We start from the raw sequence: 22,398 nt of genomic DNA on the forward strand, positions 1-22,398 counted from the left end.
CTTTTGTAAGCCAGTCATAGCTTATGTCACGTGATCTCGCCAGCTGATGACAGCGGGTATTCAGAGTTTAGGGCACGTGATGTAGTCAGCCAATAGCAACATCACTGTTAAGTAGCGCGAACGCACAGACAGAAAAAGTTAATGGTTTAAATTACGTATTATACATAGTTTTGCTACACGAAACACAAAGCTTTCACATATAATATTGGTCTGTAAGACTGATACGCTGCAAGAGAAGCTAAGCTTTCACATACAATGTTGGTATTTTATGCGCGTATTACAATTTAAGATATATCACACAAATGTGCCCGTAAAATGTTTAATAACGACACAAATGTCTGATCTTCTGGGCTCGAAATTCATCTAAATGGCTCGTCATCGAAGAGTTTATTTTTAAATTAGAGTCAAACACTCTGTGATTTAAGAAATTCATCGTACATTATCACATATAGCTCTGTTGTAACTGCCAGAATGGTACTATGATGGTAACGCTTTTCAAACAACCATTCGGAATATTTTTCCGTGACCTGTTAGAAATAAGTTCATTTCCACAGTTGCCAGAGAGCGCCAGATGACAGGCGTCACCGCTCTTGTACAGCTACGATGTCATAGGGAGCCCGTATGTTCGTACGTGTAAAACATTAAAAGATCGTACATTATGTCATAAAAGAAACAAGACATCAGAGGATACTCCAAGAGCATCGAAATTTTGTGACCCATACTAAAATGTGCACATCTAAAGTGCACATTCATATATCCATATTCCCAGTTAAGCAGGCCACGACCTGATATTAAGATTTTCAATGTGGTTTTCGGAACGCAAATTTTCTTGGAGTACCAGTACTGTATTATCTTATGTTTGGTTCTTTATTATGGCATAATACGTGCTAGAAGTTGGAAATGTGCACTTGAAATGCATCAAACAGTGTGTGGAATTAAACACTTCATTTCAAATATATTGTCTGCCTCAGCTAGAAGTTGAAAACGTGCACTTGAAATGCATTGAACAGTGTGTGGAATTAAACACTTCGTTTCAAATATATTGTCTGCCTCAGCTAGAAGTTGAAAACGTGCACTTGAAATGCAACGAACACTGTGTGGAATTGAACACTCCGTTTCAAATATATTGTCTGCCTCAGCGGAAAAGATTAATAAAAGAAAGTTTCTTTAGCAACCGACAAAAATAACTTCATTGTTCTGCAAGGCAATTAATCCTTGACTGTCAGAAAGGTAGAAATCAGAAATCTGTTTTGTTTTCATTTGACGTGAGAGCAGTAAACAAAGAGGAAACAGCAAAATCACTTTAACACGGGTCACGTTGAGACTACCCACTTCCCCACTGTAGCTCAGACTGCTCTGCGCAACAGCCCCGGATCTACAATATTTCCGAACCGATGCAATTCCCTGCCATTCCCTCAAGCGTTTGAGATAGAACGTCAAAAATTTTATAAAAAAATCGAGTTTTCAAAAATATGTTCATTTTGTGGTACACATCTTTTTGAAGAGTCTGATGCATAAAACATATGTGTTTGAGGAAATGTGAGACATGTTATTTGGTCATAAGTGTGCCAAAGGGCAGTGCCTCTCCTCATGCAGCATTCTCCTAACGCGCGTCACTGTACTTTGCTCTGTGGGATTGAAACGTGTATATTTTGTAATGGATGCCATCAAACCACATTCAGGACAGTGGAAATTAAAATGTCCTGTGATGCCTCTCCTGCTTACAATCGGCCGGTTTGACATTCCGTCCCCCTTTTTTTTTTTTTTTTTTTTTAAATAGAAAAAAGAACTCTTCAGAAAATTTGCACTCTTTATTCCCTATCAACTAACAACTTGCTGCTTTGTGAGACATAAAATTAAATATAGAATACATAAATCCAGTAAACACATGAGACAAGCAAGACAATACACATTTCTTCAATCCTTAGCTCCTAGAATTTTTTTCTCTCTAATCTTGCTACACCTTTACATGGCGGGCTTTCCTTTCTGCGAAAGAATCTATTACCTCATCAAAGTTCGTCAAACGTTTTGCTACGTGAAAAGTCGAAATGTCGCTGTATAATACTGAAAAAGCTGTTAATGCAAACAGGACCCAAGACTGGTGTGGTTTCCCGATCTGATTATGTCTATTTTGTCACTGTCTGCTAGATAAAACAAAAAAGGCCTTTCTAATACTGCAACAATTGTAATACACACCAAATAAACGAGACTGTTTTGGCACAAACAGTCTTTTTGTAACGACAGAATATAAGTCACAATGTACCAATATCAAATGCCTATTAGGCCTACTACAAGCAAAAAGCCTTACGTTAGGAAATAGTTTCACACTTCATTCATACGCTCCAGTTTCTCAAGTATGGGATGGAAAAGTAGTAGTACGAAAATTTCATACAAACTTGGAATCGTCCTATTGTTCCATAATTTGTGTGATGTCCCTGTTTCTTCTCCTTCCTCGTTGTAACAAACAGTCTTGTTATCACTATTCTGTAACTATTCCTGCCAATGTCAAAGCTTATTCGCAGGTTAAGTCCACTAACTCTACCAGAATCACCAGTTTAGTTATCCCGCAATTATATCCGGTTACGCGTTGCTGCATGTTCGTACAACGCGTTTTCCGCGCTTCTTCCAGAATAGAATTTAAAGCGGCTGCTAGACGGGGCTGTAGATCTGGCCCTTACTAGTATAGCAATCTGGCCAAAAATTTTCTGTAAAAATTTCATTTTCTTGGATACACCGAGAAGGTAACACGTAATCTTTCTTACCTGTTATTCATTTATTTCCACTCCTGTAGTCTGAATCTATGGATTTCACTATTAATTATAACAATGCTCATCATTCGCAAACTCAATCAACCACACAATCAGGCAGCGGTTGGCATTCATCCGTTCAGCTTGTATGGCCCCTTTTGTCTGTAGGAAAGTTTGTTTCTACAAGCGACGAGTATTCCCATGACAGAGACATCATGTACACTATGCACGCATTCACAAATCAACTTGCAATTCACTCAGAAATCAATTTAGAATGTGTTCAAAAATGTTCAAAAACCGACAGGGATGGGTTTCAAAGTCATATGAATAATCGATAGACTAGCGTGCGCTGGATGCTAGTCGCTTTGTAAAACAAGGTTTTTTTCCCTCAAGAGTAGGAATTTGACCCCCACCCCCTCCTAGAACTGGGCCTGCTACGCATGCAAGAATCTGACAGCTTGGGCGCTCCAGTAAAATGTTTCCCGGTAGCATCTAGCTGCTCGCTGCGACTGCTTACACAGCCAACAGCCACATTTCTGTAGCTAGAAGCGGGAGAAGGTACTACTCATACACCACTCAACTGTGCATGCGCATGAGCCCGCCCGTAACTGCTAAAACGAATCTAGTGTAAACAGCTGTGACGTCACACTCATTGGAGGCAATTTGTTGTTATGAAGCACTGCATAGTCTTCCTAAAGCCTTTGACACATTTTGTGTTGGCAAACGCTTGTATGGGCAATGTGTTTTGTTGTTGCATATAGCACATTTCCATTGCAATTTATGTTTTTTTTTTCTCTCTCCTCATTCACATTTTATTGTTGCAGTATTATGCTGCAGTAGCGGGTTGCTGTAATATCCTTTGTTAGAGTCTCTATTCTTAACAGTCAAAATTACAAAAATTTAGCTCAAAACTAAAACAACGAAAAATTCCCAGAATTCTACAAAATTACCAGGTTTTTCCCAATTTTCTCAAGGTCGTATACACACTGAATAACAGCCTCATAACACATGCACTCCTGTATGAAGTTTGTTGTGAAGAATCACGCACAATCTGCATATAATAACAGCATTCATAAATATAACACCAGGGGGAAAAATTTTTACCCCCAATCAACAACTTAACTTTACTCTAGCACAAAAAGGAGCACACTAACTGTAAGCAGTCACAGAAATATCTGACTACTTGCATCATAAACTGAAGTTTCTTACAGACTACGAAAACTGTTTTGAAAACAAACTGAAATCCTTTCTGCTTGAGAACTTCTACTATACAGTTGAATTTATGAATAGATTTTGCTTGAGAACTTCTACTATACAGTTGAATTTATGAATAGATTATATGTGACTGCAAATGAGTTACAGTTGTAACTGTGGAAACAGCTCGATATATTGTCCAGAAGTGCCTGTTTTCAGTTTTCAGTTGACAGCAGTTCAAGTGATAACCTAACATTCTTCCAGTACAAGAGCTGCAATTATCAAAGAATTAATCACCAATACCGGCACTGGACCAAAGACCGGCTCAGGGCTGCAAGTTATACTGTGCTTACTCACAGCAGCACTATCCAAAAGACATAATGTGGTCATTACTGGTGCATCTTCCAACTCGCTACCAGTGTCTAGCATTCTTCGCAAACCAAGATTTCAACATGGGCTCAGTCCACAGCTCTTACTTTCTCATCAAATTTGTTGCCATGCTCATACAGGGTGTATACGTGGACGAGGAAAAAAAATTCCCGGATTTCATGGTTAAAAATACACTTTCTCCCGGATGAAAACACACATTTTCCGTGTTAAGTAACACCATACTCTTCCTCGGAACGGTAAAACTTATCAATTCTTTCAATGGTTGTGGTTTTATATACTGGCGTAGAATTTCCCTGCACTTTAGAAAACTCAGGGGAAAACACACATTTTGAAAAGTTGTTTGATGTGCAGCAACATGTACACTGCATATTTTCGTATTACGAAAGTATAAATTCGAATTTGAAATCAAGACTGCGATGCGCTTTTTTAAGCTAGTCGCAGCTCATGTCAAGCGATCTCGCCAGCCGATGACAGAGGATATTCAGAGCATAAGACACGTGATGTAGTCAGCCAATAGCAACATCACTGTTAAGTAGCGCGAACACACAATTAGGAAAAGGTAATGGTTTAACTTAATATACACTCCTGGAAATTGAAATAAGAACACTGTGAATTCATTGTCCCAGGAAGGGGAAACTTTACTGACACATTCCTGGGGTCAGATACATCACATGATCACACTGACAGAACCACAGGCAACAGAGCATGCACAATGTCGCCACTAGTACAGTGTATATCCACCTTTCGCAGCAATGCAGGCTGCTATTCTCCCATGGAGACGATCGTAGAGATGCTGGATGTAGTCCTGTGGAACGGCTTGCCATGCCATTTCCACCTGGCGCCTCAGTTGGACCAGCGTTCGTGCTGGACGTGCAGACCGCGTGAGACGACGCTTCATCCAGTCCCAAACATGCTCAATGGGGGACAGATCCGGAGATCTTGCTGGCCAGGGTAGTTGACTTACACCTTCTAGAGCACGTTGGGTGGCACGGGATACATGCGGACGTGCATTGTCCTGTTGGAACAGCAAGTTCCCTTGCCGGTCTAGGAATGGTAGAACGATGGGTTCGATGACGGTTTGGATGTACCGTGCACTATTCAGTGTCCCCTCGACGATCACCAGTGGTGTACGGCCAGTGTAGGAGATCGCTCCCCACACCATGATGCCGGGTGTTGGTCCTGTGTGCCTCGGTCGTATGCAGTCCTGATTGTGGCGCTCACCTGCACGGCGCCAAACACGCATACGACCATCATTGGCACCAAGGCAGAAGCGACTCTCATCGCTGAAGACGACACGTCTCCATTCGTCCCTCCATTCACGCCTGTCGCGACACCACTGGAGGCGGGCTGCACGATGTTGGGGCGTGAGCGGAAGACGGCCTAACGGTGTGCGGGACCATAGCCCAGCTTCATGGAGACGGTTGGGAATGGTCCTCGCCGATACCCCAGGAGCAACAGTGTCCCTAATTTGCTGGGAAGTGGCGGTGCGGTCCCCTACGGCACTGCGTAGGATCCTACGGTCTTGGCGTGCATCCGTGCGTCGCTGCGGTCCGGTCCCAGGTCGACGGGCATGTGCACCTTCCGCCGACCACTGGCGACAACATAGATGTACTGTGGAGACCTCACGCCCCACGTGTTGAGCAATTCGGCGGTACGTCCACCCGGCCTCCCGCATGCCCACTATACGCCCTCGCTCAAAGTCCGTCAACTGCACATACGGTTCACGTCCACGCTGTCGCGGCATGCTACCAGTGTTAAAGACTGCGATGGAGCTCCTATGCCATGGCAAACTAGCTGACACTGACGGCGGCGGTGCACAAATGCTGCGCAGCTAGCGCCATTCGACGGCCAACACCGCGGTTCCTGGTGTGTCCGCTGTGCCGTGCGTGTGATCATTGCTTGTACAGCCCTCTCGCAGTGTCCGGAGCAAGTATGGTGGGTCTGACACACCGGTGTCAATGTGTTCTTTTTTCCATTTCCAGGAGTGTAGATAGTGTTGCCTCTGCCTGGCACTTAAGTGTGAATTGCAGAGTAACCATGTAGATGTATAATATTGGTCTGTAAGATTAATAAGCTGCAAGAGAAGCTAAGCTTTCACACATAATGTTGATATTTTTAGTGCGTGTTACGCTTTAGGATACATCACGCAAATGTGCCACTTAAATTTTTAACAACGGCATAAATGTCTGATCATCTGGGCTCGAAAATATTCTAAATGGTCCTCCTCAAAGATTTGAATTTTGAATGAGAGTGAAACGCTCTGTGATTTAAGTAATTCATCGGACATTCGTGCACAGTATTCATCTTGCGTAAAAGGAAATTTACTTTGAAAGTAACGCTTTTCAAACAACCATTCGGAATATTTTCCCGCGACCTGTTAGAAATAGATTCGCTTCAGCAGTTGCCAGAGCGTCGCCGTGCTTGGGCAGCTACGATGGCGTAGGAAGCCTGTATGTTCATACGTCTAAAACATTAAAACATCATACATTATGTCATAAAAGAAACAAGACATTGGAGGATACTCCAAGAGCATGGGAATTTTGTGGGCCATACTGAAATGCATAATCTGGCTTAAAGTGCACATTCGTATGTCCAGATTCAGATGTAAATTTTCTTGGAGTACCAGTACTGTATTATCTCATGTTTGGTTCTTTATTATGGCATAATGCCATATGTGCTAGAAGATGAAAACGTCAACTTGAAATACAGCGAACAGTTGAAACTAGCCAATATTGTGGAATTAAACTTTTCGTTTCAAATAAATTGACTGCCTCAGCCGAAAAGATTAATAAAAGTCGAATTTCTTTAAAAAAAAACAACGAAAATAACTTCATTGTCCTGCAAGGCGATTAACGCTTGACTGTCAGAAAGGCATAAACAAAATAAAATCTGAAACTAATAATATATTTTGATGATAATGATGAGGTCCCATACTCCGAGGAGCGTAGGGGACGATGCGGGAGACCCTTCAATAATTTTAATTCACCTGATAGCTCCTGGCCACAGAAATCCATTTTGTTTTCATTTGACATGAGAGCAACAAACGAAGAGGAAACAGCAAAACCACTTAACGTAAACACGGGCCACGTGGAGACTACCACCTCCCCACTACAACTCCGACTGCTCTTTGCATCAGCTCCGGATCTACATTATTTCCGAACCGCAGCAATATTAGATAGTGGCGCTCCCCCTCCCTCGAGCGTTTGAGGTAGGACGACAAAAATTTAAAAAATCGACTTTTCAAAAAATCTTCATTTTGTAGCTCACATCTTTCTGAAGAGTCTGATACATAAAACATATACGTTCGAGGGAATGTAAGACATGTTATTTGGTCTTAAGTGTGCCAAAGTGCAGCGCCATGCCTCTTCAAACAGCATTTTTCCATCGCACGATTCTGTATTTTGCTCTGTGGAATTAAAACGTGTAATTGTAATGGGTGCCATCAAACTATATTCAGGCCAGTGGAAATTAAAATCTCCTGTGGTGCCTCTCCTGATCCCAGTCGGCCGGTTTGACAGCCTGCCCCTCTTTAAAAAAATCTTGCAATTAACAGCGAATGGGATTAAATGTAATCGGGAGAACAAGGACTCTTCAGAAAATTTGCACTTTCTACTGCCTATTATCTAATAGCTTGCTGTTTTGTGTGACACAAAATTAAATACAGGATACATAAAACGAGTAAAGACAAGAGACAAGCAAGACAGTATACATTTCTTCAATCCTTAAGTCCTAGCTTTTTTCTCTCTAATCTTACCACAGCTTTATGTGGCGTACTTTTCTTTCTGGGAAAGAAGCTATTACCTCATCAAAGTTCGTGAAAGTTTTGCTACATGAAAAAACGAAATGTCGTTGTCTAATACTAGAAAACTGTTAATACAAATAGTACCCAAGACTGGTGTGGTTTTCTGATCTGATTACATGTATTTTGTCACTGTCTGCTAGATAAAATGAAATAAACCCGCCTAATATTGCAACAATTGTTACACACACCAAATAAACGAGACTGTTTTGCCGCAAATCGTCATTTTTATAACATGACAGAACATAATTCACGAAGTACCATTATCATATGCCTATTAGACCTACTAAGTTTTCTAATGTGTGTGAAATATTATGGGACTTAACTGCTAAGGTCATCAGTGCCTAAGCTTACACACTACTTAACCTAAATTATCTTAAGGACAAACACACACACACATGCCCGTGGGAGGACTCGAACCTCCGCCGGGACCAGCCGCACAGTCTTTGACTGCATCGCCTTAGACTGCTCGGCGGGCCTACTAATCACAAAAAGTCTTATGTTAGGAAATAGTTTCATGTTTCATTCATACTCTCTAGCTTCTGAAGCATGATATCAAAGAGTAGTAGTGCGAAATTTTTATATAAATTTGGAATTGTCATAATCTTCCAAAATTTGTGTGAGTCCTCGTTTCTTCTCCTTCCTCTGTCTAACAAACAATCTTAGCCGGGGACTGTATAACTGGCCCTTAGTAGTGTAGCGGTCTGGCCAAAACTTTTCTGTCAAAATTTCATTCTCTTGGATACACAGTGAAGACAATACGTATTCCTGTTAATCATTTATTTCCATGCTGGTAGTCTGAATCTATGGATTTCGCTAGTAATTATAACAACGCTGATCATTTGCAAATCCAGTCAACCACATAAACAGCGATTGGCATCCACCCGTTCGGCTTTATTCTGCTCAGCTCGTATAGACCTGTCCGCTTTTGCCAGCAGGTAAGTTTACTTCTGGATGCGATGGGGATTCCCCTGCCAGAGACATCACGTACACTATGCACGCATTCAAAAATCAACTTATGATTCATTCAGAAATCAACTTACAATTTGTTCAAAAACCAACAGGGATGTGTTCAAAATCATATGAGTAATTGATAGACCAATGTACGCTGGATGCTAGGCGCTTTGTGAAACAAGGTCTTTTTCCTCAATAATATGAATTTGACGCCCCCCCCCCCCCTCCCCGAAACGCCCCGGTTTGCCCCGCCCCATAGTTCCGAGCCTGTTGCGCATATGTGAATCTGACGGCTTAGGCGCACCAGTGAAATTTTTCCGGATATCATCTGGGTGCTTGCTGCTTTTGCTTATACAGCTAACTGCCACACTTCTGTCGCCAGAAGCAGGAGAAGCTACTATCACAGTCTATGTTAGACTGTGGTACTACGCATACGCGACTAAACTGCACACACCCATAAGCTCGCTCGCAACCACTCAAACGAATATAATGTAAAAAGTTGTGACGTCACGCTCACTGGAGGCAATTTGTTGTTATGAAGCATTGCATAGTCTTCCTAAAGCCTTTGACACATTTTGCTGTTGGCAGACGCTTGTATGAGCATTGTGTTTTGTTGTTGTATATGGTGCATTTCCTTTGCAACTTAAGTTTTATTTTCGTTTTTTTTCTCTTGTTCTTGTTTTATTGCTGTAGTATTATTCTGGAGTAGCGAGGTACAGTAATATTCTTTGTTAGAGTACTGGTTCTTACCAGTAAGTTACAAAAATTTAACTGAAAACTAAAACAATGAAAAATTCCCGGAATTCTAAAAAAATTCCCGGGTTTTTCCCGTTTTTCTCCCGGATGAAAAAATTCCCGGGTTTTTCCGGGTCGTATACACCCTGTCATAGACCTCATGGCTTCTTAGGACATATGGATGTGGCATTTCCTTTCCACACACATAACTCTAGTTTCAGTCAAGTCTATACTATTTAACCATCACTCAATATACATTGAGCAGAATTTTCTGTGATTTCACTTTAAGTTCCATGATCTCAGTGCTACTGGATCATTCTTTCAATCCAATATAAATGTTGTTGCAGTGCAGGGTATTCATAAACCCTGGAGTTGCAATCCGATCCCTTCTATCTTCAGTCGACGTGTGGTGTTCATCAACTTCATCGATCAGCCTGTTCACTACTTTTTTATGAGTATATCCCTGCCCATATTTAAAAAGGTCTGTGATACACATTAGATCTGGGTTCAAATTCTTCACCGTATCTAGTACTTCCAGGATGGGTAGCTGTATGTTTTTCCCTATTTGTAAGCTAATGTAATTGTCTGCACAGATACTACTTATGTGTTTGGAGCTGTTCCACACTACAACTCCTCATGATGAAAGTGTTTTCAACACACCTGTACAGCACTGTGTGCTTCTGGGTCATCAAGGCCAGTTTCTGCTTTTCTAAAATTGTAAACCGCCAGACTTGGTGGATGTTCCACAGTTACTCATTGTTCCATCAATAATTCTAACATCATACTTTGTAAACAAGAAAATTACTTCATAACTGAGCATTGTGACACTTGGTCTGGCAAGAGTCACAACACTATAATTAGCAGCCATATCTCCTTCTACTGCACACGTGTCACAGCGCAACTGGTATCGGTACATCATTCTTGTACACACAGCTGTCACTGTTTCATGGACCTATGAGGTTCTGGAGCTTGTGGGCATGAGTGTATTTTATAAGAAACACAAACAGCCAGAATTAAATTTAGGTTAAAATTTGGACTGACACACAACACACTCAGTACATACCAAACAAATTGAGCAGCTTTACATCTGTGATACAAATATTCTCAACTTATTGGTGACTGGAATTTTGAGAGAGAGATGGGGGCAACTAGTATAGATGGATACAGCAGATATAAAAAACTAACCTCACATCCACGGTAAGAACAGCAGTCCACGATCTAAAAACTGATCCTAACCTTATAATCCTACCTGCGGACAAATGCTCCACCACTGTTGTTTTGAACCATAAGGATAACCTGGCAGAAGGACTCCCCCAGGTATCAGATATGTCCACCTACAAACCCTGCCACTCTGACCCCATTACAGAAATCCAGCAGGACTCCTCAAATCCTCAGGCCCATCCCAGAACCACTCCCCAGAGTCCATCTCTCTGCTCACCCCTACCACTCCCCGCACTCCTACCTTCTACTTGCTTCCTAAAGTCCATAAAACCAAACACCCAGGATGTTCCATGGTGGCTGGTTACTGTGCCCCCACTGAGAGAATTTCCACTTTTGTAGACCAACACTTTCAACCTATTACCCATAACATACCCTACTATATAAAAGATAGCAACCATTTCCTCCACTGACTCGCCACAGTTCCTGTCCACTTCTCCTTCGAAGGGATTACCTGCAAACAAATTCTGGTACAGCTATGGGCACCCGCATGGCACCATCCTATGCCAACCTGTTCATGGGCCATGAGCCATCTAGAGGAATTCTTCCCAAGCATCCAGCATCCTAAACCCTTCACCTGGTTCACATTCACTGATGGCATCTTTGCAATCCAGATCGAGGGTGAGAACACCTTTTCTACATTCCTCCAGAACCTCAACAACTTCTCCTCCATTTGCTTCACCTTTTCCTACTACACCCAACAAGCCACCTTCCTACATGTTGACCTCCACCTCAAAGATGGCTACATCAGTAGCTCCACCCACATGAAACCTACTAACCACCAGCAATACCTCCACTTCGACAGCTGCCACCCGTTCCATGCCAAGAAGTCCCTTCTGTACAGATTAGCTATAAGTGGTCGTCGCATCTGCAGTGACGAGTGGTCCCTCTTGAAATATACTGAGGGACTCAGTGAAGCCTTCACAGACCATAATTATCCTTCCAACCTTGTACAAAAACAAATCTTCCGTGCCTTATCTTTCCAGTCTCCCACCACCTCCCAAAGTCCCACCGTCTGGCCACAGAGAACCTTTCCCTTTGTAGCTCAGTACCACCCAGGACTGGAGCAACCAGCATTTCGACCACTACACGTCGTGCCCTGAAATGAGAAATGTCCTGCCCACTACCCTTCCCAACTCTCCCACAGTGATATTCCACCGTCCACCAAGCCTACACAATATACTCTTCCATCCCTACATATCCCCTGCTCCCAACCCATTACCTCATGGCTCATACCCCTGTAATAGACCTAGATGCGAGACCTGTCGCATACATCCTCCCACCACCACCTACTCCAGTTCGGTCACAAACCTCACCTATACCATTAAAGGCAGGGCTACCTATGAAACCAGTCGTGATCTACAAGTTAAGCTGCAACAACTGTGCTGCATTCTATGTGGGCATGACAAAAAACAAGCTGCCTGTCCGCATGAATGGCCACTGACAAACTGTGGCTAAGAAACAAGTGGACCACCCTGGTGCTGAAGATGCTGCCAAACATGACATCCTTCATTTCAATGACTGCTTCACAGCCTGTGCCATATGGATCCTTCCCACCAACACCAGCTTTTCTGAATTTAGCAGGTGAGAACTTTCTCTGCAATATATCCTATCTTTCTGTAACCCTCCTGGCCTCAACCTTCATTAGTCACTGTCCTCTTCCATCCAGCTCCTTCCCTGTTCCCATTCCAGCACAACACAGCCCTCATTCCACCATCACACTGAGACATTTCACTTCTCTCCTTTCCCACTACCCTGCCCCCACCCCCTCCCCACCACCCACTGTCCAACCTCCCGACTGCACGTAGCTGCCCTACCCTCTGTCCACCTCATCCCTGCATGCTCCCCAGCAGCACGTCACGGTCCACCACAGGGTTGTAGCCTCTCTCCGATGTTATTCAATCTGTATATTGAGGAAGCAGTAAAGGAAACAAAAGAAAAATTCGGAGTAGGTATTAAAATTCATGGAGAAGAAGTAAAAACTTTGAGGTTCGCCGATGACATTGTAATTCTGTCAGAGACAGCAAAGGACTTGGAAGAGCAGTTGAACGGAATGGACAGTGTCTTGAAAGGAGGATATAAGATGAACATCAACAAAAGCAAAACTAGGATAATGGAATGTAGTCAAATTAAATCGGGTGATGCTGAGGGGATTAGATTAGGAAATGAGACACTTAAAGTAGTAAAGGAGTTTTGCTATTTAGGGAGTAACGTAACTGATGATGGTCGATGTAGAGAGGATATAAAATGTAGACTGGCAATGGCAAGGAAAGCGTTTCTGAAGAAGAGAAATTTGTTAACATCGAGTATAGATTTAAGTGTCAGGAAGTTGTTTCTGAAAGTATTTGTATGGAGTGTAGCCATGCATGGAAGTGAAACATGGACGATAACCAGTTTGGACAAGAAGAGAATAGAAGCTTTCGAAATGTGGTGCTACAGAAGAATGCTGAAGATAAGGTGGGTAGATCACGTAACTAATGAGGAGGAATTGAATAGGATTGGGGAGAAGAGAAGTTTGTGGCACAACTTGACTAGAAGAAGGGATCGGTTGGTGGGACACGTTTTGAGGCATCGAGGGATCACAAATTTAGCATTGGAGGGCAGCGTGGAGGGTAAAAATCGTAGAGGGAGACCAAGAGATGATTACACTAAGCAGATTCAGAAGGATGTAGGTTGCAGTGGGTACTGGGAGATGAAGAAGCTTGCACAGGATAGAGTAGCATGGAGAGCTGCATCAAACCAGTCTCAGGACTGAAGACCACAACAACAACAACATATATATTTAAAAACAAAGATGATATATAAAAACAAAGATGAGGTGACTTACCGAACAAAAGCGCTGGCAGGTCGATAGACACACAAACAAACACAAACATACACACAAAATTCAAGCTTTCGCAACAAACTGTTGCCTCATCAGGAAAGAGGGAAGGAGAGGGGAAGACGAAAGGAAGTGGGTTTTAAAGGAGAGGGTAAGGAGTCATTCCAATCCCGGGAGCGGAAAGACTTACCTTAGGGGGAAAAAAGGACAGGTATACACTCGCACACACGCACATATCCATCCACACATACAGACACAAGCAGACATATTTAAAGACAAAGAGTTTGGGCAGAGATGTCAGTCGAGGCAGAAGTGTAGAGGCAAAGAAGTTGTTGAAAGACAGGTGAGGTATGAGTGGCGGCAACTTGAAATTAGCGGAGATTGAGGCCTGGCGGATGACGAGAAGAGAGGATATACTGAAGGGCAAGTTCCCATCTCCGGAGTTCGGATAGGTTGGTGTTGGTGGGAAGTATCCAGATAACCCGGACGGTGTAACACTGTGCCAAGATGTGCTGGCCGTGCACCAAGGCATGTTTAGCCACAGGGTGATCCTCATTACCAACAAACACTGTCTGCCTGTGTCCATTCATGCGAATGGACAGTTTGTTGCTGGTCATTCCCACATAGAATGCGTCACAGTGTAGGCAGGTCAGTTGGTAAATCACGTGGGTGCTTTCACACGTGGCTCTGCCTTTGATCGTGTACACCTTCCGGGTTACACGACTGGAGTAGGTGGTGGTGGGAGGGTGCATGGGACAGGTTTTGCATCGGGGGCGGTTACAAGGATAGGAGCCAGAGGGTAGGGAAGGTGGTTTGGGGATTTCATAGGGATAAACTAACAGGTTATTAAGGTTAGGTGGACGGCGGAAAGACACTCTTGGCGGAGTGGGGAGGATTTCATGAAGGATGGATCTCATTTCAGGGCAGGATTTGAGGAAGTCGTATCCCTGCTGGAGAGCCACATTCAGAGTCTGGTCCAGTCCCGGATTTACTGTCCTACACTCGTACTCTCTGCTGGAAGTATCACTTTGCTAAGAAGAAAAATGATCCTAATCCTACTCCTAATGATCCGACTCCTCAAGACACCATCCAAATTGAACCCTGCCTGCAACAGTTCCGTCCTCCGTCACAGCGGGACCCACCTCCTCTTCCTCAAAATCACCCTCTCCAAACCTTCCAGGAATTTCTGACTTCCAGCCTTGCATCTCAATCCTTCTTAAAAAACCTTAATCCTACACCCAACATCACCACTGCTGAAGACCAGGCTATCCGTGATCTGAAGGCTGACCGATCCATCGTCATTCTTCCGGCAGACAAGGGTTCCACGACCGTGGTACTTGATCGTCGGGAGTATGTGGCTGAGGGACTGCGTCAGCTTTCAGACAACACCACATACAAAGTTTGCCAAGGTAACCCCATTCCCGATGTCCAGGCGGAGCTTCAAGGAATCCTCAGAACCTTAGGCCCCCTGCAAAACCTTTCACCTGACTCCATCAACCTCCTGACCCCACCGACACCCCGCACCCCTACCTTCTACCTTCTTCCTAAAATCCACAAACCCAATCATCCCGGCCGCCCCATTGTAGCTGGTTACCAAGCCCCCACAGAACGTATCTCTGCCTACGTAGATCAACACCTTCAACCCATTACATGCAGTCTCCCATCCTTCATCAAGGACACCAACCACTTCCTTGAACGCCTGGAATCCTTACCCAATCTGTTACCCCCGGAAACCATCCTTGTAACCATTGATGCCACGTCCTTATACACAAATATTCCGCACGTCCAGGGCCTCGCTGCAATGGAGCATTTCCTTTCACGCCGATCACCTGCCACCCTACCTAAAACCTCTTTCCTCATCACCTTAGCCAGCTTCATCCTGACCCACAACTTCTTCACTTTTGAAGGCCAGACATACCAACAATTAAAGGGAACAGCCATGGGTACCAGGATGGCCCCCTCGTACGCCAACCTATTCATGGGTCGCTTAGAGGAAGCCTTCTTGGTTACCCAAGTCTGCCAACCCAAAGTTTGGTACAGATTTATTGATGACATCTTCATGATCTGGACTCACAGTGAAGAAGAACTCCAGAATTTCCTCTCCAACCTCAACTCCTTTGGTTCCATCAGTTTCACCTGGTCCTACTCCAAATCCCATGCCACTTTCCTTGACGTTGACCTCCACCTGTCCAATGGCCAACTTCACATGTCCGTCCACATCAAACCCACCAACAAGCAACAGTACCTCCATTATGACAGCTGCCACCCATTCCACATCAAACGGTCCCTTCCCTACAGCCTAGGTCTTCGTGGCAAACGAATCTGCTCCAGTCCGGAATCCCTGAATCATTATACCAACAACCTGAAAACAGCTTTCGCATCCCGCAACTACCCTCCCGACCTGGTACAGAAGCAAATAACCAGAGCCACTTCCTCGTCCCCTCAAACCCAGAATCCCCCACAGAAGAACCACAAAAGTGCCCCACTTGTGACAGGATACTTTCCGGGACTGGACCAGACTCTGAATGTGGCTCTCCAGCAGGGATACGACTTCCTCAAAGCCTGCCCTGAAATGAGATCCATCCTTCATGAAATCCTCCCCACTCCGCCAAGAGTGTCTTTCCGCCGTCCACCTAACCTTAATAACCTGTTAGTTCATCCCTATGAAATCCCCAAACCACCTTCCCTACCCTCTGGCTCCTATCCTTGTAACCGCCCCCGATGCAAAACCTGTCCCATGCACCCTCCCACCACCACCTACTCCAGTCCTGTAACCCGGAAGGTGTACACGATCAAAGGCAGAGCCACGTGTGAAAGCACCCACGTGATTTACCAACTGACCTGCCTACACTGTGACGCATTCTATGTGGGAATGACCAGCAACAAACTGTCCATTCGCATGAATGGACACAGGCAGACAGTGTTTGTTGGTAATGAGGATCACCCTGTGGCTAAACATGCCTTGGTGCACGGCCAGCACATCTTGGCACAGTGTTACACCGTCCGGGTTATCTGGATACTTCCCACCAACACCAACCTATCCGAACTCCGGAGATGGGAACTTGCCCTTCAGTATATCCTCTCTTCTCGTCATCCGCCAGGCCTCAATCTCCGCTAATTTCAAGTTGCCGCCACTCATACCTCACCTGTCTTTCAACAACTTCTTTGCCTCTACACTTCTGCCTCGACTGACATCTCTGCCCAAACTCTTTGTCTTTAAATATGTCTGCTTGTGTCTGTATGTGTGGATGGATATGTGCGTGTGTGCGAGTGTATACCTGTCCTTTTTTCCCCCTAAGGTAAGTCTTTCCGCTCCCGGGATTGGAATGACTCCTTACCCTCTCCTTTAAAACCCACTTCCTTTCGTCTTCCCCTCTCCTTCCCTCTTTCCTGATGAGGCAACAGTTTGTTGCGAAAGCTTGAATTTTGTGTGTATGTTTGTGTTTGTTTGTGTGTCTATCGACCTGCCAGCGCTTTTGTTCGGTAAGTCACCTCATCTTTGTTTTTATATATAATTTTTCCCACGTGGAATGTTTCCTTCCATTATATTGATATCATTAAAAACAAAGATGATGTGACTTACAAAAAGAAAGCGCTGGCAGGTCGATAGACACACAAACATACACACAAAATTAAAGCTTTCGCAACCAACGGTTGCTTCGTCAGGAAAGAGGGAAGGAGAGGGAAAGACGAAAGGATGTGGGTTTTAAGGGAGAGGGTAAGGAGTCATTCCAGTCCCGGGAGCGGAAAGACTTACCTTAGGGGGAAAAAGGACAGGTATACACTCGCGCACACACACACACACACACACACACACACACACACACACACACACACACATATCCATCCACGCATACACCGACACAAGCAGACATGTCTGCTTGTGTCTGTATATGTGTGGATGGATATGTGTGTGTGTGCCGTCCCGGGAGCGGAAAGACTTACCTTAGGGGGAAAAAAGGATAGGTATACACTCGCACACACGCACATATCCATCCACACATACAGACACAAGCAGACATGGATTGGAATGACTCCTTACCCTCTCCCTTAAAACCCACTTCCTTTCGCCTTCCCCTCTCCTTCCCTCTTTCCTGATGAGGCAACAGTTTGTTGCGAAAGCTTGAATTTTGTGTGTATGTTTGTGTTTGTTTGTGTGTCTATCGACCTTCCAGCGCTTTCGTTCGGTAAGTCACCTCAACTTTGTTTTTATATATAATTTTTCCCACGTGGAATGTTTCCTTATATATATATATATATATATATATATATATATATATATATATATATATATATATATATATATATATATATATATAATGGAAGGAAACATTCCACGTGGGAAAAATTATATATAAAAATATGTCTGCTTGTGTCTGTATGTGTGGATGGATATGTGCGTGTGTGCGAGTGTATACCTGTCCTTTTTTCCCCCTAAGGTAAGTCTTTCCGCTCCCGGGATTGGAATGACTCCTTACCCTCTCCTTTAAAACCCACTTCCTTTCGTCTTCCCCTCTCCTTCCCTCTTTCCTGATGAGGCAACAGTTTGTTGCGAAAGCTTGAATTTTGTGTGTATGTTTGTGTTTGTTTGTGTGTCTATCGACCTGCCAGCGCTTTTGTTCGGTAAGTCACCTCATCTTTGTTTTTTTTATATTAATATATATATATATATATATATATATATATATATCAACATGTTTTCAGACAATATTTCCTGCAGATTCATATTGGAATTCATACTCATTAAAATTAAGGAATAACTGAAATTATCATAATGGTACTGGCATGCAATGATAGTTTGTGATTGAGCTAATCGGTAGTTTTCAAAATACTGAAACGTAGCATTAAAAAGCTACGAGTCCAAACTTTAAATTAACATTTTCTTAAATGTTCCAGAAATTATATAACTTAAAAGATAATTACAAATATAACAATGAAAATATAATATAACAATGAAAATAATCAATTATTGGCAATATAATGTAAATGGATAGATAAAAAAAATCTACTCATCAAGCAGCGGCAGGGGAACATATGCACATAAGGATTTAACTTTTTCTTTCTCATGCTGTCCGGTAAGTTTCCCTTGACCCGGGATTCTGGATGAGTTTCCTAAACAGTACTCCTTTTCTGAACCTCTCCAGTCCTTTTCCTTCACCCTTCTTCCTTCCCCTTTACCTCTTCTGCCAGAAGGAGCCACTGGCTCCGAAAGCTTGTAAAAGTTAAATCCTTTTGTGTGTATGTTCTCCTGCCGCCGCTTGGTGAGTAGGTTCTTTTATCTATCCATTTACATTAAAAGATAATTAGTATTAAGTCTGGACACACCAAAAATTGATGTTGCCTTCTGTGCTGTTCTACCTGTTTAATACACAAACTTACCATTATACTTCGGTTGCCTTAATTTTTATTGACAGAATGACTCCCATCATTAATGGATTCAACCATTGGTTAGGAACTTGCATAAATTATCATAATCTCAAATATGGCAACTGTGCGTGTAAATTGATAATTCCCAGCATAGATACACAAACAGTTCTGTAATCCTTTGTATTTTGCTAACTACCTACTTATTATAACAATGAAAATAATGAATTATTTTGCATTTTCAACTTCTCGCAGCATAATGAATAGTTCATTAAATTTTCGGCATGGAGCAGCACAAATAAAATTTCTTCCAGTGATACTTTGGCCACATATTGCCCGGTCATCCACAGAGCGAGTCACAAGACTGACGACAAGGTGCCAAGCGTGGCTTTATATGCTCCACCCTGGCAGTACTGCACATGTGGGTCACAGACAGTGGTCGGTGCCAAAGAGATACACTTACACATGCACCGCCTGTGGTGAAGTCATACAGACATTCAATTCGCTTATCGATGTATGTTAGGCCGTGATGACACCGTGACGACTTCCCCTAGAGCCAGATTCCATGCCCTGTCCAAGTTAAAACCATTTATTAACAATTTACTAAGTTATTAGCTGATCTAATTCCTATAGCTTCCTTGAAGACAGAATCCCAAAAGGAAGAGGTGAATGTTAAAATCGTCACATCACTGTAGTTCACTGAACTATAGCTATAGAAATTAGATTAGCTAATAATTTAATAAATAGAGATCATCATCTCGGACAGTTTCCGGCCTCTGGCCGGGTCTGTATGGAACACAGGCCTCTCCATCATCTTCTGTCTTGCCACCATCTCTCTGTCTTCACCTTGGTCCAGTCTTCTCCTTTCTTCTGGATGCATTCCTCTACTCCTTTCAGTCATCTGTCTCTTGGTCTTCTTCTTGGTCTCCTTTTCTTCCAGTTTCATCTTGTGTATCCTCCTGGGTATCTTCTTCTCCTCCATTCTCTTAACGTGTCCATACCATCTCAACCTTGATTTCTCTATCTCGTCCTGTAATCGTTCCACCTTCATTAGTTCTCTGATCCTCTCATTTCTTAACCTGTCTATCTTTGTCACTCCAATACTGTTTCTCAAGAATTTCATCTCACTCTGCTTTTCTCTCTTCCTTTCATAACCCAGATTTCTGATACAGCTGTCTGGATTGGGACATAGTATATAACCTTTTTACTGATTTGGGATTCATCCTTGCTCTATATCAGGCTTCTGACACTCTTCTGAAATGCTTCTGCTTTTCTCACCTGCTCGTTTATCTCTCTGTCGTTTTTTCCATCTTCCTGTATCGGGCTTCCTAGGTACTTGAAACTCTCCACTCTCCTCAATTGTTCCCCAATCATTGTTATTCCCGTTGTTCCTCTCTCCTCCTTTCTTGTTGTGATAATCATCTTACTCTTACTTATGCTAAATTTCATCCTATATTTTTGTACTGTTCGTTCCCATACGTCCAACTCCCCTTGTAAAATAAATAGAGATAATAGTTTTCATTAGGACAAAGCATGGAATCTGGTTTTTGGGGTAATTCAACTGCAGAGAAGTCATCATGGTGTCATCGCTGCCGAACATATATTGATAAGCAAATTGAGTGTCTGGATTCCTTTGCCACAGGCGGCACATGTGTAAGCATAACTCTTTGCCGCCGACCAGCATCTGTGACCCACATGCGCAGTACTGCAATGATGGAGCATATAAGGCCGCACTTGGCACCCTGTCATCAGTCTTGCGACTTACTCTGGGGATGGCTGGATGATACGCGGCCGAAGTATCAGTGGAAGAAATTTTAACTGTTTGGCTGCGTGCCCAAAATTTAATGGACTAATCGATTATTGACAATATAATGTAAATTGGTAGATAAAAAAATCTCCTCACCAAGTGGCAGCAGGAGGACACACACACACACACACACACACACACACACACACACACACACACACACACACAAAGTTTAAACTTTTGGAAGCTTTTGTGGCTCCTTCTTATGGCAGAAGAGTTGAAGAGGAAGGAAGAGGAGTGAAGGAAAAGAACTGGAGAGGTCCAGTAAGTCCAGTAAGTCTCCACTGTCCTGGGATTCTGGGCGACTTTCCCGAACTATACCCCTTTTCCTAAACCTCTCCAGTCCTTTTCCTTCACCCATCTTCCTTCCCCTTCAACTCTTCTGCCAAAGGAAGGAGCCACTGGCTCTGAAAGCTTGCAAAAGTTCAATCCTTTTGTGTATGTGTGTTCTTCTGGCACTGCTTGGTGAGTAGATTTTTCATCTATCCATTTACCTAATAACTACTAATTATGTAAACCTAATTATGACCTGAACCTACAGCTCATCTAAATTAGTAAATCTACACCTAACAGTTTCATAAACAAATAAGTACTTTCCAAAATATGAACACACAAGTCTTTAAATAGCCTGCCCCACCTGACAATCTTGAGTATGTGGCTAGCCATTACTGTGTTAACATCTATGTATCGATTCTGCGTACCGCTAACATTGTGCTACCATCTCCGTGGTGGTATCTGCATTTATGCAGCACGTAGTTCAAATTTTGATGCAAGTTTTTGCTTATCTGGATCAAGCTAAGCAGTGAAAGGTATAAAAGCCTGTCTGCCACCTAACACGAAAAAATTAACAGTCCTGCATATACTTTTGTTGTCAACATGTGTTAATGACCTACCTGTGTGAACCACTTTGATTGATGCCGGTATAAACAATGTTTACCAATTTCCTATAGAACGGTACTCAATTTGCTGTTCGTATCAACTGTGATTTGTGGAATGAGGTTTATGACAAGATATTGCTACTGAAACTGTCACCGATTACTGAGTCTAGCCTGGTTCTCTAGACATGTGAATACGAGTGTAAGAAAACTGCTCACTGTCCAACAGGTGAATTTATAGTAAATATGGGATCAAGATGAAAAAAACTGGAGGTGGGGTGTCCATTATTGTATAACATTGTTCAATACCTAAAACGTTTTCAGTTACGGGATAACAAACTTATGCACTGGTGAGAAGAAGAAGATGAGGTTCAAACCAGGTGAGTACCATCACAAAATGACTACACTCTTTGAAAGAGAACAGGAATACCTGCTTTGTAACCTCCAAGGATGTGGAAAACCCAAATTCCACATCACTCATTCCTCCCACCAGT

The 22,398-nt window shown here is 43.0% G+C and overlaps 1 protein-coding gene across 1 annotated transcript in view; it reads right to left on the bottom strand.

The window, feature by feature from the left end:
• The window catches only part of LOC124545274 (X-linked retinitis pigmentosa GTPase regulator-like), a 340,423-nt gene that overhangs the window by 82,094 nt on the left and 235,931 nt on the right, over positions 1–22,398 (bottom strand). The window lies entirely within an intron of this gene.

Source organism: Schistocerca americana, chromosome 8 (assembly GCF_021461395.2).
Source record: "Schistocerca americana isolate TAMUIC-IGC-003095 chromosome 8, iqSchAmer2.1, whole genome shotgun sequence".
NCBI classification, from domain to species: domain Eukaryota; kingdom Metazoa; phylum Arthropoda; class Insecta; order Orthoptera; family Acrididae; genus Schistocerca; species Schistocerca americana.